Consider the following 16,694-nt stretch of genomic DNA (forward strand, 5'->3'; position numbering starts at 1 on the left):
GGTAAAACCTGGAAAATACGGATACAGGTATTTAGTAGTGTTTGTAGATACTTTTTCAGGATGGACAGAGGCATTTCCCACAAAACATGAAACAGCACAGACCGTGACCAAGAAACTGCTGGAAGACATCTTACCGAGGTATGATTTTCCCGTTAAAATTGGATAAGACAAAGGCCCAGGATTCGTCTCTAAGGTAGCACAGGGAGTGGCACTAGTACTTGGGGCAGATTGGAAATTACATTGTGCATATAGGCCCCAAAGCTCAGGACAGGTAGAGAGGATGAACAGAACATTAAAGGAGACCTTAACTAAATTAGCCCTGGAGACTGGCGGGGACTGGGCGACTCTCCTCCCTGTCGTCCTATATAGGGTGAGGAACTCTGCATATAAGATGGGACTGATCCCCTACGAGATCATGTTCGGTCTTCCTCCACCTATTATCCCCAATTTAAAACCTGAGGTGCTTGCTGAATTTGATGATAACCAACTTCTTTTCTCCCTTCAAATGTTACAACGAATCCATGAACAGGTGTGGCCTAAGCTGAGGGCCCTCTATGAGACTGGGCCACCCCTGGACCCCATCAATATCGGCCAGGTGACTGGGTGTACGTGCGGAGATACCAACACCAGACACTTCAACCTCGCTGGAAGGGACCCTACATCTGATCCTGACCACTCCCACCGCTCTCAAGGTCGACGGGATTACTCCCTGGGTCCACTACACCCACGTCTGGCCAGCTGACCCATACGCTGTTCTCAAGGACTTTGTTCCAGAATGGAAAAGCCAACCAGACAAGGACAATCCCCTAAAGCTAAGACTGCGCTGTTCTCACTTATTTCCCACCTCCAAGACTCCCTAGTCTGAGGTTGTCCTTCAAAATAGAAGGGGATTAGACTTAGTCTTCTTACAACAAAGGGGGGGGGGGTCATGTGCTGCCTTAAACATAGGATGTTGCTTCTACGCTGGAATGTAAATGGGAGCGAGAACAGCAACAAGGTTGGTTCAAATCCTGGTTTAATCATTCCCCCTGGCTCACTCTGAGAGCAACCTGGACCCATGATTGGGTCCTTCCTTAGGTTTCTCTGAGAGGGGGAAATGTGGAGGCCAAGAAAATTAAGGCCATCCCACCTTAAGTTCAGCACAAGTACAGCCATCCCAGGCCCCTGTGAATAAGAGCTGAAATTTACATTACTTCAGTTACAGGAAGAAAACAGCTTACAGCTTAAGGTCCTAGAAAGCCCCATATTAGAAGGAGAACAGAGCCCAAGCCAGGGGCAGAAAGTCCCATATTAGAATAAGAACAGAGCTCAATGCCCGTGGCAGAAAGTCTCATATCAGAATGAGAACAGAACTTGAGAAATCCCGCCTCCCTTCTGGAGGTCCCTTAGACCAGCCCTTAAAACTAAGCTGGAACCCACCTCGGGGTCCAAGTCCCTGCTCTGCTGTGTTGGGTATACTTGGACCCAAGCTCGAGCCTGTAAATAAACCCTCATGTGTTTGCATGGGTGTCGGCTCCTCGGTGGTTTCTCAGATTTGCAATCTTGAGCACAACAGGGACAAGTTCAGAATGTATGCAAGGACCAATCTTAGAAGGCTCTGAATCAAATTTTAACAGAACTAGGGAGTAATTGAGTAGATGAGGGTTGCAAATTTGCAGGGCCCAGCAAGGTAACAGAAATTTCTGAACCCAGTAGGTATAATAATAGGGAATAGCGAGGACTGCGAGAAATTCAGGAATGCATTCATTCCAAAAGGCAACTGCTACCCAGCCTAGAAAATGCTGCTGAGCAGAGAATTCAGGTCAAATTGACAGTCCCTCCAGACATTAATGAGCATTTTCAATTTCCAGAAAAACTGGTCAAATGGGATGGGTCTCGAGTGTGGATGGTGAAGCATCTCTGCATCTAAGATCATCCCTTTCATCTGTCTATGTACACATTACATTGTTTTAGCAGGTCACCCTTATGTGCTAAGAGCTTTGTCTTCTTACACTCACCAGAGTTTGTCCTTCACTTTCTGTTTTAACTTATTTTTATAATTCTATCTTAATATCACTATGTACTTGTTAGGGGTATTGTGAGGATTAAATGGAATAATTCATGTAAAGCCTTTCGAACCCTGCCCCGAGCTGCCAAGGAACAAACATTCAGTAATCACTAGTCATTTATGTAAAAGATCATTAGCCAGAGGTCACTGTATAGGCTCATGCATGCCCATGCCTTCACCATATTTACATCTCCAACCCAATTGCTCTCTTGGGTTCTGACTCAAAAACCCTCCTGCCTACTAGCTTCTTGATGTCTGGAACCAAACCTCTCCACCCTACTCCAGACCATTTTCTCACCTCATACTACCCCATTCAGTGAATGATACCACTCTCTACCCAGGATCCCAAGTAAAAACCTGGTACCATTCTTGAATCTTCCTTCTACTTGATACCCAACACTAAGACTATCATGAAATCCTATCATTTCTCAACTCTTCTGCTCTATAATCTATTGTCTGAGCTAATTCCCAGAAACCTGTGGAGTCTGAGAAGAACTGCATGCCTCATCTGGAGGTAATCAAGAATGAAGGAGGTCAGGCATCTCTTACCCATACTTAGAGCACCAGACAACTGAAAACATAGTCCTACCAGGTCCAGAAGAGAGTCCAAAAACTAGGGTATCAGATGCCGTATTTCTGGGAACATGATGGGCTATGTTACTCAGATCAGACTTTCAGGTAAAAGCATCTAGATGATGAATCATTTTTCAAAAAAAAAAAAAGTACACAGAGGTTAGAGATAGTAGTTTATAGTACAGGCTGATATACATAGATGAGACATTTATTTTGAGAGTCTAGCCACTTAGATGTGAAGATGAGAGAAAATAAGCTATAAAGGATGACTCTTAACGTTTTGGAGAAGTGAGAGTATTGACTCAAATGGGAGACTGAGAGTAGAACAGATTTGGTGATGGGAGGGATTGCATTTATATTTTAGAAATGTGGACACTAACATTTCTAGTAAAACATCAGGTTCTGTTATTAGCACTAAAATTCCTCTTCAAAACAACTAAATATGTAGGATAAACTATTTTAAGAATATTAAAAGCATCGGGATGCCTGGGTGGCTCAGTGATTGAGCATCTGCCTTCAGCTCAGTGTGTGATCCTGGGGTCTGGAGATCAAGTCCTGCATCAGGTTCCCTGTGAGGAGGCTGCTTCTCCCTCTGCCTATGTCTCTGACCCCCTCTCTCTCTGTCTCATGAATAAATAAATAAATAAACCTTTAAAAAAATTAAAAGCATCAATTACCTGACAATATAGAAATCAAGAGGGAAAATCTAAGTGAGAAATAAGAACATGGAAGCAAGCCACTTTGCCCTAGGCATACTGTACCAACCTAAGCAAACTTGAACTCTGGTTTGAGCCTCACATGACACAATTAAATGGGTGTTGACATGCAGGGTCTACCTGAGGTGGGGAACTAAAGAGAAGAGCCTCCTCCTGTTGAGATGTGCAAGGGGTATAACTTCATGGTACAAATGGACTGAAAGTAAACCTGACCTTGCCTGAATCTCTAGGAGACGAGAGAGAGAGAGAGAGAGAGAGAGAGAGAGAGAGAGAGAGAAGGAAAAATCCTAGAGTAGAGCTGTACACGCAAGTCAGTTCTCATGTGGATCTACAGTCCTAATTCCTATAGCATGAGTGCTCCAAAAACCTATATTTAAAGTAGCCCAGTGTTGTCAGGTGACCTGGGGAGACCCTGGGCCCTGGAGCCTCAACCCAGCCAGACTCAAAGGAATCTTGGTCCTGTCATGAAAGAGAATTCAACGATAGACACACAGCTAGCAGATGAGGATCACAAGCAGGAAAGTTCACTAAAGCGAAAAGTATATTCTCAAGATATGAGAGTAGGTGAGCATAGGAGAGAGAGGGAGCTGTGTGCCCTGGGGGCTGGGTTTCTATCTTTTATTGAGTTCCTAACTAGAAGGCAGTATATTCATTACTGAAGCAGGGTATTTCACTTTTTCTTCCTAATTTGGTCAGAGGGCTCATATCATGACATCTGCCCCATTTGGGCCTGTCTGGTGTGATCCTCATTTGGGCGTGTCTAGTTTGCTGCCAGGACAGGCCTCTGACCCCCAGCTGGCCACGACTTCCTCATTGCTGACCTGCACATACCCTGTTAGAACCTAACCAACTGCTACTCTGACACCAGGACTTTACTCTTCTATGAATAAAGGCTCTTCATTCTAGTCTCAGAGAACTCCTAGAAATGCTTTATAAAGAGCTAATGAGCAGCACACCCGCAAAACTAACCAAGAGCATAAGGATGTAAAGAAATGAGATGGATAATAGGCAGCAGGAGAAAAAACAGATTGTAGACATAGAGCCACTTAGACATCAGAGTATCAGACACATGATAAAACAACAATGTGTACCAATTCTGGGGATGAGAAGGGTGTGCCGAAAAGAACGAATTAATGTAGAATGACAGCAAGAACCAGGAATGGCTAATGAACAAAATCCTAATAAACCAAGTAAGCAAGGGGAACAATGCTCCAGCAATTTCTGAGCCCAAGTCCTGGCAACCATAGTAGTTTTTTAATATAAATTCTGAATCTCTGGTAGGGAAGGAACAAGAATAATGACAATGTAGGAAGAATACCCTCCCTCTGCTTCATCCCCAATTACCCTGCCTTAGTTTAACTCTACTTCCTGTTTTCTCTGGCCTATTACTACAGCCTCTGCATCAGTTTGATCAGGCTGCCATAACCACAGACCACAGACTGGGGGGCTTCAGCAGCATACATCTGGAAGCCCAACACCAAGACGGCAGCAGGCTTGATTCGGTGCGGCCCCTCTCCTCGGCCTGCATTGGCTGTCCTCTTCCTGTGTCTTCATGTGTTCTTGCCCCTGTTTGTGTCTCTATTCTAATTTCTTCTTCTTCCAAGGATATTGGTCACGTTGGATTAGGGCCCACTCAAATGACTTCATTTTAACTCATTTTAACCTCTTTGAAAACCTATTTCCAAACATAGCCACATTCTGAGGCCCTGGAGTCCAGACTTCAACATAAGAATCCGGGGGGACACAACTCAGCCCTTAACAGCCTCCTTACTAGTCCCTCTTCTACTTTCTTCCAGGCTCCTTTGTGAACTCCATCTGAGTACTCTTGCTAAACTGCAAACCATTCACCTATTCAAAATTCCTAAGGGTTCCCCATTACCTAAAGAATAAAGTCAAAACACCTGAAAATGGTGTCGGCAGTGCCACAAAGATGCAACTAGGGGACTTGAGCTCCCACCCCATCCCACTGCAAAGAAAATGCAACCTAAGTAAACAATGTGGTCTTGTTAGGCAAATGTAATTCCAAGTCAAGTGTTCTGAAAACTGCCCCCACCCCTTCAGAGCAACAATCTGGAGCTCCTGCTGATAGCACATCAAATTCTGTCTACCCCTCCTAATGCATCACCTGGCTCCACTACCCACTTCAACTAATTTACACTCCCACTTTACTAAGCATCCTGCCATTCCCTAGCACGCCAGCCTCACTTTTGCATGGAGCCATTAGCACGATTTCCCCTAAGCAGGGATGCTATCCTGCCAACAGCACAACCATTCTTCAACAGAGAAGTTTCTAATCTTCCCTCATGAGTAAGCCCGGCATCTTTTGCTCTCTGAAGCTCCCTGAATGACCCCCCTCTCCTCTCAGCTACCATTTTTCCAACACACATTCCACCACCACCAGCATCCATCACCCCCAACACCTGCCCTATACACCTGCATTATAGGAAGCACTGAATGGCATTCTAAATGAGACTCGAGCTTGAGATCAGAACTGGAACATTTTCCCTCTGTACCCTCAATTGCACACAGCCCCTAGCATACAGTAGACATTCAATAAATATTTATTGAATGAAAAAGAAAGGCAGTGGGAAGAAACTTGAGGTGGGGGCGGGATTTATTTGTAACTTAGGAACAGATATTTTGGGAAGATTTCATTGGTTGATTGCACACCACTGGCGGCGTCCCTGCTTGATGTCAGAACTACAGGATCCTTTCACTTGTCTATTTCTTAGTCTTCCATTAAAAAAAAAAGATTTTATTTATTTATTCATGAGAGGCACGGAGAGAAGAAAGGCAGAGACACAGGTAGAGGGAGAAGCAAGCTCCGTGCCGGGAGCCCGACGAGGGATTTGATCCTGGGTCTCCAGGATCACGCCCTGGGCTGAAGGCAGCGCTAAACCACTGAGCTACCTGGACTGCCCAGTCTTCCATTTTTTTAAAACCTCACAGTGTCATTTGAGCAACACATTTTAATAATATGCCCTTTGGCATATTCTGTTATTTTCACTGAAAACATAATAATTAGACTGGTGTTAAGAATAAAAATTCAAAAACCATATTAGCTCAAACAAACACAATGCCAGTAACTACAAATTTTTCCATCTTATTTGATGTTTATTCTTTTAGGAACCATTTCTAGGATTTGAGAAAAATAGAAGGAAGAAGGGACATAATTTAACCGTTAAATAAATGTTCTTTATTTATAATTAGTCACTTACTTAAATGAGTAACTGTGTTTCTTATAGATCAAAAAGATATTTTGAGACACATGACATCATAAGCCAATGGGACAGAGATAATTGTCTTATTTGGGGACATACTCTAATGTTACCAAGCTCTGTCTCAGAAACAGTAGCTGAATTCCTTGATTATTTCTCAGATGAAAAGTGGTACCCTTCCAATTGTAGCATCCAGTTTATAAAGAGAAATAACTGTACTCTATCCATTAGTGGAATTAATTAGGTGGATGACCTAAAACTTTCTGAAGGTTTGAGTTCTTTCTATGTCAGGAAGGAAGCTATCCTATATGCAGAGAACACACACACACACACACACACACACACACACACACACACACACACACGCTCCTTCGCTAAACTATTCTGGAAATGTCAATTTTGGTAGCATATAGCATTTCATGTCGCCTGCCAAGAAAGGGGACAAATATGTTCTTAAGAGCTGGTCTGTGAAATGAGAATGTTACGTTTCTTAAGTATTCTGCTAGTTAAATGGCGCACATAAATGCTCACAGAATTCATGCCTAGACTTCATTCCTATTGGCCACAATCATCACCCCACTACAATCGGCAGGTATGACGCCTGTAAGCTATTTACAGTGCTATTAAATGTGAATATTGCATATCGGAGCTCTGTTCTCAGAAAGCTTTTTGTATGAATCTTCAGTGGAACTGGGGCCTTTCCCTCTGGGCAGATTGTGGCGAAGACTTTTTTAAATGTGAGTTGTGGTTAAATAGCTGAAGTCAGGGAAAATTTTCTCACATTGAGATTTATTGGATTGTGAATAATCTCTCAAGGGAAGTGCCAGAAGCCCCATCAGCGGAGTTATTTAATTAAAACTATGGTGGAATACATAGAAGAGATGTTGCCTGGGGGAATAATTTCCCATTGATCCCTGAAGGATTGACTTGATAGTCTTCAAATTCTTAATGGTTTCAAAATCTTAAATGTCTTCACAAATTTTCTTAGAGGAGAGGGAAAGCCATCCTGCTTGCAACCTCTAGTTCCTATAAAACCAAACAAAAACAAAACCAGCAACGAAAAGCATAGCTTAGAAACCAAGTCTTCTTTTATCAACGCTAAATAAACGGGCACAGGACGGCATTAGTTCAAAGGGAAAGACAGGAGCCCAAGCCTGCAACCAGCTCAGAGCTTTACTTTTCTTCCTCTCTTCCTGTACTGATTTTCGTTTGTGTTTGTTTTTAAACATCTAAAAACCCAATGTTTTTATCTTAGAAGATGTAAAAATATCATTGTACTCTCAGTCAGTAAATACCCTGATTCATCAATGGTCAAATTCCCCTAAAGTATCTGAAGGCTCACTGACACCTACCTGCTAATCCTAGAGAAATTTCGGAGGGCAAGTGCTAGAGAATGAGGTTTGATTTCTTTCATAGGCTTTCAACCTTCGACAAGAGGAATTAAAAAAAAAATACAGATGCTGAGATGGTCTAGGGGAGGAATCTCGACTGCCCTGCATGGGCTGAGCATGTTCCAGTCACTTGGACAGCTCTAACTCACACATGAAGCCACAGTCCCACCCTGCACTAGCACCCACACACCGCCAGCACCCACCCCAAAGGGGAAACATGTTCCAGATGCTGCGGTCAGCACTGCCTTGCATGCTGGGGACACAGTAGTGGCAGTGAAGAGTGATGAAAGAGTTGTGAGTTGTCCTGACCACTGAAAGGTAAAGAAAGGAAAACCTGAGCACAGGATGCCTTTGCCTACACTAATAAAATCCTCCATGGGACACTTTTGGTGGCTCAGGTGTTAAGTGTCAGACTTGATTTCCGCTTCAGTCATGATCTCAGGGTCACGAAATCAAGCCTCATATGGGGGGGGGGGGGGCTCACCTGCTTGACATTTAATCTCTCTTTTAATCTCTCTCCCTCTCCCTCACCCCTACTTGCATGCTCTTTCTCCTCTCTCTCTCTTTCTCAAAATAATAACAATAATCTTCAAGAGACACAGGGCAAAGTTGTTCATAAACTTCAGCTTGTAGCTCATTCCTTCCCTTCAGGAAATTCAGCCAAATACCCACCCCTAACCCTAGGGTCATCTTAGAAATGAAAACATCTACTCAAGATTGGGTAGAGTTTGTGTAAGTTGCCAGGATCACAACCAGCTTCATCCCCTGCTCTGGATTGCCTGAGCACATTTTTGATTAAGTCTAGAGTTAAAGTCTTCTTCTGGATGTTGCTCCGGTGGACACGTATTCAAGACTGGGCACACGGGTAGCTAACGTGCAGCCCTCTGTGCACTGAGACGTACAAACAGGACACTGCTCTCACAAAACCCAAACATGTACCTGGGCCTGAGTGTTAAATGTTAGCAGCTATTACCCTGTGGAATTTAATTATGTATATCAATCCAGTGTTGTCTTGTTTTTGAGGTTGGGTTTCCCCCACCTGGCCTGTTTTTTTGTCTCTTTTTTGATTTTTGATTACAGAGCTCTTCCTCCAAAGCCTGAGAGTTGAATCTCATGGTGATTTGTGCCCTCAAGCATGCTGTTCCCCAGCTTAGCAAATGGAGAGCAAGTCAATAAAAACAACCTTGGTGTGGGTTCTGGTAACTATGCCACTTTGAGATTCCCATTAATTTCACCCTTGAGAAATTCAGTGACCATAACCTTGCTTTCGAGAGTCTTAAAAACGTTCTTTATCATCTGCTTCTCTATATTCTGTTTTATTTTATTAAGGAGGGGGATCTCTAAGCCTCTAAAATATTTGTTTCATCAGTTGACTATTTCCTATAGGGACTATTTAATCTATTTTTTTTTCTTTCTTAAATGAAAAACTGCTGAAATGTAACATTTTTACAGAAACATTTTTTTATTCTTATATATGTGGTGTGTGTGTGTGTGTGTGTGTGTGTACATGTATACAAGAAAACCTTGGTGACTTCTTTCTGAGATGGTAAGATTGGACCTTGAGAGAGAGTTTATGTCTTAATTCTTTAAAGAGTAGATTTGAGACTTTTTTGTTTGTTTCTCCACCCCACTTAAAAAACAAACAACTTCAAAGTGATAGAGATGCGTATCATGGACAAAGCGGAAAGAACCCACAGTCCACACTAGGACAAAACATGCTGGCATGCATTGGTGACCCTTGTCACAAGAAAGCAATAAAGCCTCTCCTCCTGTGGCCTTCTCAGCCCCGTCTGGAATCTCCTGACAGGCAAAAGCATCCTTCAGACCAAGCCTTCCCTCCATCACTTTGCACCTGTCACTAATAGACAAGCGAGTGAATGCCATTTTTATACGTTTTCTTCCTGCCTTCTGAATTTGGGAGGTAGAAACGCTGAAATCAAAATGTGAAAATATCTTAGGATAGACTATAAAATATAATCACATAATATATCTAGAGCCCTATGCCTTTTGAAGCATGAAGTCAACATGTGGAGATAAACTAAGCCATGGACTGTGAACCAGAATAAACCACATTTATTCTTGATCAGAGCCAATTGTTTTGGCTCAGTTTGAAAGGTCTGCCTGTTATTGCTATTGTTACTGGTGTTGTTGTTGGAGTCATCTTTAGAAAATTTTCTGGATAATATTTAAAGTAATTCTGGGGCACCTGGGGGGCTTAGTTGGTTGAGCCTCCAACTCTTTCTTTGGGTTCAGGTCATGGTCTCAGGGTCATTAGATCAAGCCCTGCGTTAGGCTCCATGCTCAGTGGGAAGTCTGCTGGAGGATCTTTCTCTCCCTCTGTCTCTCCTCCCACTTTCTCTCTTTTTTTCTTTGAAATAAATAAATCTTTTTTTTTTTTTTAAAAAAAGCAAACAAATAAACAAGTGGAGCGATTTTTCTGACATCCACTCCACCCATCTCCATGTCTAAATATTCTGACTTACCTCCTTCAAAGTTAACTTCAAGTTCCCCCTTTTCAGGGAGGGGAATCTTCCCTGAATCTCCTGGTTAAAAGTAAATACTGTCTTTTTTCTGAACTACAATAGCAATCACTTTTATTTTTTTTAAGATTTTATTTATTTATTCAAGAGAGACACACAGAGAGAAGCAGAGACACAGGCAGAGGGAGAAGCAGGCTCCATGCAGGGAGTCTGATGCGGGACTCCATCCTAGGACCCTGGGATCACACCCTGAGCTGAAGGCAGGTGCTCAACTGCCGAGCCACCCAGGAGTCCCAGCATTTACTCTTCAAATATAATTTGTAGTACACAGCTTTTCTCTCCCCTAATACTCTGCATACCACTTAGAGCTGAGATCCACATCTTTCTAGTTTCCAACCACAGACATTATCTTGAATATAGTATGTTCTCAATAAAGACTTGATGAGTGAGTAAGGACAAGTGGGTTCAGCTCCCATACATCAGCACACACCTTTACACAAACCAGATCTGGGACACTTCCCCTTTTCCAGCTTTAGGTAAAATCCTGACAACACCCCAACATTAGAAAACAAACAAGTAGCCAGAGGAAAGCCCATATTGATGACGATTCTAGGTTGGCCAAGGGCCCCAAGCAGGACATAGGCCAGCATGGTCTGTAGCATCTCTCCCATTATGGGATTTCTTGGCACTGCCATGAATTCTGGGGTCCCCAATATTAAAGGAACCTCTTTTGCTCTCTAGTGTCATTCACTGAAACATTGATGTGAGAGTGCAAGGTGATCGCAGCTGAGCTGTCAGCTGCCAGGCCCTGAGCACGGAATGCCCGGCTTTGTAGGGAATAAAAGCAGAGTCTTTTAAGACAGCGTGGAGGTGACACCCAAGGAGCCTCCATAACCCATGGGAGAATGAGACCCTTAAACGGAAACAGTAAGGAACATCTCTGTGCCCAGGTCGAGAGAAGGGGGTTAGAGGGTAGAAGATCACGAGTGAGAAAACTGCAACACGGCCAACACAAAGCACCCCAGTGTGTGCAGGCAGGAGACTGCCCTGTACTATGCATGTGAACTGAGGCAGTGACACACGTCTCGTGCTCACATCATGCATCCTGCAACTCCCCCCACCCATTTTCTCCCTCCAGCTGCTCTGTTCTCAGCATGAATGCTCCTCTCTACTTCGATGCCACCAGTCCTTTAAGCCACGGCCTTAGCCTTCGGCTCCTGTTCCACTTTAGTACTTGCTTCGTTCACATTTTTCTCCACGTGACTCCAGAATTGGTATTTTCAATGCTGACCTTTCTTCTCATTGGTCATTCCATAATTTCAACTGTAGGTGGGTCAAAGCTACTTTACAACTCAGTGCATCTGAAATTGGACTTTTCCCCACCTCCTCCAAGCCAACCCAGTCTCCTCATATCCCATCTTTTAAAATTAAGCTATTATTTTTTCAGTCCCTGGATCACAAAAATGGGAAGACATTATTTTCCCCTTTTCTTGACCTCCACGCCAAATCAGAATGAGGATCTCTTCTCTAACTTAGATAATCATCTTTGAACTCTCCAAAAATTACAATAGTGCCCCTTTCCATTGTTTTTTATAAGAAATTCAATAGATTTGAAAGAAATTTCATTAGTTTTGAGAGAAGTGGCAAGTAAAACACCTGTAAAAGAATAACCCTGTGACTGTGAATTTTGAAGACCCTTCCTAATTTCTGTCCATGTTTCAGAACTCTGCTTTTCCTTATAGTTTTACCATACATGTTTATATCTATAAGTCACATTTTATTCATTTTGCAAGTTTCTGAACTTTAAAGGAAGGAAATAATACCTTACGTGTTTTTCTATAATGTGCTTTTTTTCTTTCAATAAGATATTCCCAAGATTTGTCCCTGTTGGTGAGAATAATTATCGTTCATTCATCATTCTTGGCTCTTACAACCACCACTGCAATAAACATTCCAGGGCATTTCTACAACATGTGGGCAAACCCTAGGATATTTAACAGAGTGAAATTATTAGGTCATAGGATATGAGATTACTTAACTGGCTAATGCTATATCATTTTCTGAAATAGACATAATAGTAAATTTCATGTGTTAATTTGTAGGGTGGTATTGGGTGACGTTCACATTTAAATTGGTAAATTGTGAGTAAGCAGATTGCCTTCTACAGTGAGGGAGTGGGCCTCATCTAATGAGTTGAAGGTACAAACTCATTATTTTGAATAGAGCAAAAAGACTCGCTTCCCCATACAAGAGGGAAATCAGCAGACCGCCTTCTGACTTCATTGGCTTTCCTGGGACTCCAGCCTGTTGGCCCACACTTGCCAGTCTCCACAATCACATGAGCCAATTCCTTGTAATAAATCTCTTTCTATATACATATATATCCTATTGGTTCTGCTTCTTGTTCTGTTCTTTCCTGAATATTACCAATACCAATAACACAATGGATATACTAATGAGCATTCCTACCAGCAGTGAACAAGTGTTCCAATCCATAAAATTTTATTTGTTCACCCCGACCTTAAACTCTTCCCCTCCCATAAGCTACAACTACTTTAATCTTTTAGGTGGTGAAAAAAAAATTGGTTTATTAATGTGTCTCCCTCTGAAGAATGTTCAGTAGCTTCCCATGGTCTTCCCAGAGTGAAGTCCAGATTCCACAAGGCACATCAAGATTTGAGCCAACTTGTCAGGCTCTTCCTGACATTCGGCTGCACCAGGGGGCTTCAACTTCTCTTTTTCAATATGGAATCTGCTGTATAACACCTTACTTGCAACCCCAGCACATCACATGCTGAGCTCCTTTCCTGGTGCAGGAACCCCTGGTTCTTCCTCTCAGGCTCCATCTCATGGCAGTGAGGGGCCACAGAGCCTAGGGCAAGAACCACATGGTGCTGGAGCTCTGGCCCAAGGCAAACAGCTCCATGCTCTATTTCTGTGTGGACATTAAACTTTCCTTGAGCCCTCTCCATGCTGCTGGTGCCCCTAAGATGCCTCCCTGCCCACTCTCTCTCCTTCCCTCACTTGCCTATCTTAGAAAAAAATCCTTCCAAGTGTCAAGGTCTAATGCAACTTGATCCTTGAGCCTCCTTGTTCACTCTGCTGAAATCAAGCTCCTCTTCATCTCATTTCTGGCACTTCATGAGTATCGACTAGTTTCACCCCAGTGCAGAGACTGGGCAGCTCAGAACCTCAAGGTGGTTGATGACCGTGAACACTTTCTTCAGCTACATGATGAGAACATATTACCTGTGCCATGGTGTTTCATAAGCATTAGAGGAGAAGATGACATTTGCATCACACACAGGAGGTGCTCAGGGAAATGGGTAGTAGAGTAGTGTGGGTGGGCCACCCATCCGGGGGAAACTCTCTATCAGTGTAACTACATCCTCTTTAACTGGCCAGGAAGGCCAGAGGCACACAGGTTGCATAGTATTTGGCAGGCTCTCACTTCCACCATGAACTCTGCTGTGAAAGGACTGCCTTTGAAAGGTTACCTCCCAAGCCACCTCAGTGGCTTTTCAACCCTGAAGCAGTAAAATAAATGCAGTCCCTCTTATTTTTAAAATTCTCCAAATCAGTTACCAATTGACAAATGCTTGTGTGGAGTCAACACACATTTTAACATAAATTTGCATTAACAGCACCATTTATCCAGAATAAGATGTCCAATTTGCTCTTCAGCTCTCAGCTAAAAGCCCCAGGTGGGCGGTGGCATGGCAAGGATGTACAAAGGTTGACGTCTCCTCATTTGAGGGCCCCTGCAGCTCCGTGTCCCCCAAGATGTCATTTTGCATTCCTAACAGCAACTTTATCCAATGGGACACATACAAAGGCTGAGAACTTGGACAGATAATTAGACCTCACCACACTTCCGGTCCTCGCCTGTAAAATCAAGATTATGTCCATATCCAAGTGGGCAGTGGGCTAAATGAGAAGATAACTGACCAGGTTCCTCATGTATAGTAAGCTATCAGCAAAGAGGAGACATTAAGTATATTTAGAGAGCATGTGGTTCAATTTATTCATCCTTTTGAGGTTGTAAAACCTAATATACAAATTAGGATTTCTGGATTCCAACTCCAGTCATGCGTTGTTAAACAGATCACCAACTCTCCCTTTACATAACATGTGAGTGCAATACTTCTAGGTCCTGATATGATGCTAATAAAGCACACACAGAAAAGTTTAAGTATATTTAAGGTTAACTTTGAAATACAGCTATTATATTTTTTAAATTCACTATCATTTTTCATTTAAAAAACAAAAAGGGAATCCTCCACATCTGGAAAATGAGTGGAATACTCGCACTGGCCCATTACCGCAATCAGTTCTTTAAAAATATAAATGATCAAAAACAACAACAACAACAACAACAAAAGCAACAGTGACAAGGTACACTTGAGAATACTACCATGAAGAATTCATCTATGTGGAGAGGTGGGTGCTCCTGTATTTGAACTGTGACTGACTGAAACGCCTACTGTTGTGTTTAAAAAAGCCCAACTCCAAGAATTTAACAGGAGCAATAACTCTGGATGATAAAAGTAGGAAATACTGCCAAAATTGTCCATATACGATTCTAAAAATCCTACCTTGGTATGACAATCACACTTTAGTTCCCAACAGTTTAGCTCTACCCTCTATAGAGGTCAAATTTTCAGAAGAGTTCAAACTGCTTGTTGGCTTTTTTTTTTTTTTTTTCCAACTAAAATTGTATGTAGTTAAGGCATGCATACAATACAATAATTTGGTAAATATATATGTACATAGTGAAATGGTTACTATAATCAAGCTAATTTACTTATCTTCTCATATAGTTACTTTTTTTTTTTTTTTTTTTTTTGTGGTGAGACCACCTGAAATCTACTTTCTTAGGAAAGGTCGAGTATTCAATACAGTATTAACTGTGGTCCTCAAGCAGTACATTAGATCTTTAGGTGGAGTCATCCTACCTAACTGCAAATTTGGACCATTTGACAACAGCTCCCCATTTCCCTACCTCCTTGTGCCTGGTGACCATTGTTCTACCTATTTTCAATAGGTTGTTCTTTGACAGAAATCAGAATTCCTGATCTGGGATCCAAACTGCAAGAGCTTGCCACACGAAGGGTGGTGGGGCCGGGGATCCCATCTTGCTCTGGCCTTCGTGGCTCAGGCCAGGTGTCGAATAGCTCACTCTGCTTCAAGGCCCTTGCCAATCCTCTCCTTCATCTGCGTGGCTAATGAAAAGTCATCCAGACATGAAAAACTTGAAATAGCACTCAACAGGTGACTATACACAACAGTGATGAGGAGGTCAGGGGCAAAACGGACTCTACAATAAATATTTCACTAAAAAGATTTTGGTAATAGACCCTTTGTAAGCCTCAGTCATATACACAAAACCATCTTGGAGCTTAGCTGCATCTACAGAGAAAAAGAAAACTAACACACGGGAAATTTTCTTACCTCCTGACCATTTGCTTTCCTTATGTACTACAGTAAATTGTTCTTTTATGTATGATATGCATCCGTTGAAAAGAAGGCACTCTAGCACATGTCACATAAGGTGTTCTGCTGAATGTCCATTTGGAATATAATTTTAGAGACTCCAGACAAGAAACATACAGTTCCAAACTATTTCCTTCCCTAGACTATTGCTGACATCTGAAAATTTCATCATTAGTCATTTTGCATCAAAAGCATAGGGAATAATGATAGTGACAATAATACTATCTATCACTCCCTGACTACAGGTCTTTAACCATACGACCCCTAAGCCATCCAACACAGAGAATGGTATTATTAACTCAGTTTCCTATTCAGAAACCTGAGATGCAGAGGGACTGAACAGCTAACATAAGGTTTTACAAAAAGCAAAGCCTATAAAAGTCACGTTTTTCCAGTATGCCATATACCCAATCCATGTGGCTATTACTCAAAGGACTAACTCACTAAGTACCAAACCATAGGCCCTAGTAGGCATCACAGAAAATATCTAGGAGGTCATTCAATCCTGCCTGAAATGACACCTTGCAGTTTCTGCAGGGTCCTCTCTTATGGAACTTGGATGAAGCAAAAAAATGGAGCCAGTGCTCGAACTCTGTCCAGATTCCCTAATAAGCCTAGATTTGGTGTTACTGAAAGGATTGAACACACAGAGGTTGAAGCCAGCATGAGTGCCTGGTGGGAGGAAGCAGCACTCCATCACTGGGAGGACGCTCAGAAGGGGGGCATCTGGTCCTGAACCCAAATGCTGCCAACATGAATTTAGTCGAGGCTGTAGT

At 42.5% G+C, this 16,694-nt stretch overlaps 1 protein-coding gene across 3 annotated transcripts in view; it reads right to left on the reverse strand.

Annotated features, from left to right (window-relative positions):
- CD226 (CD226 molecule) overlaps positions 1 to 16,694 on the reverse strand; it is a 107,093-nt gene that overhangs the window by 53,632 nt on the left and 36,767 nt on the right. The window lies entirely within an intron of this gene.

This window comes from Vulpes lagopus, chromosome 24 (assembly GCF_018345385.1).
Source record: "Vulpes lagopus strain Blue_001 chromosome 24, ASM1834538v1, whole genome shotgun sequence".
Taxonomy (NCBI): Eukaryota; Metazoa; Chordata; class Mammalia; order Carnivora; family Canidae; genus Vulpes; species Vulpes lagopus.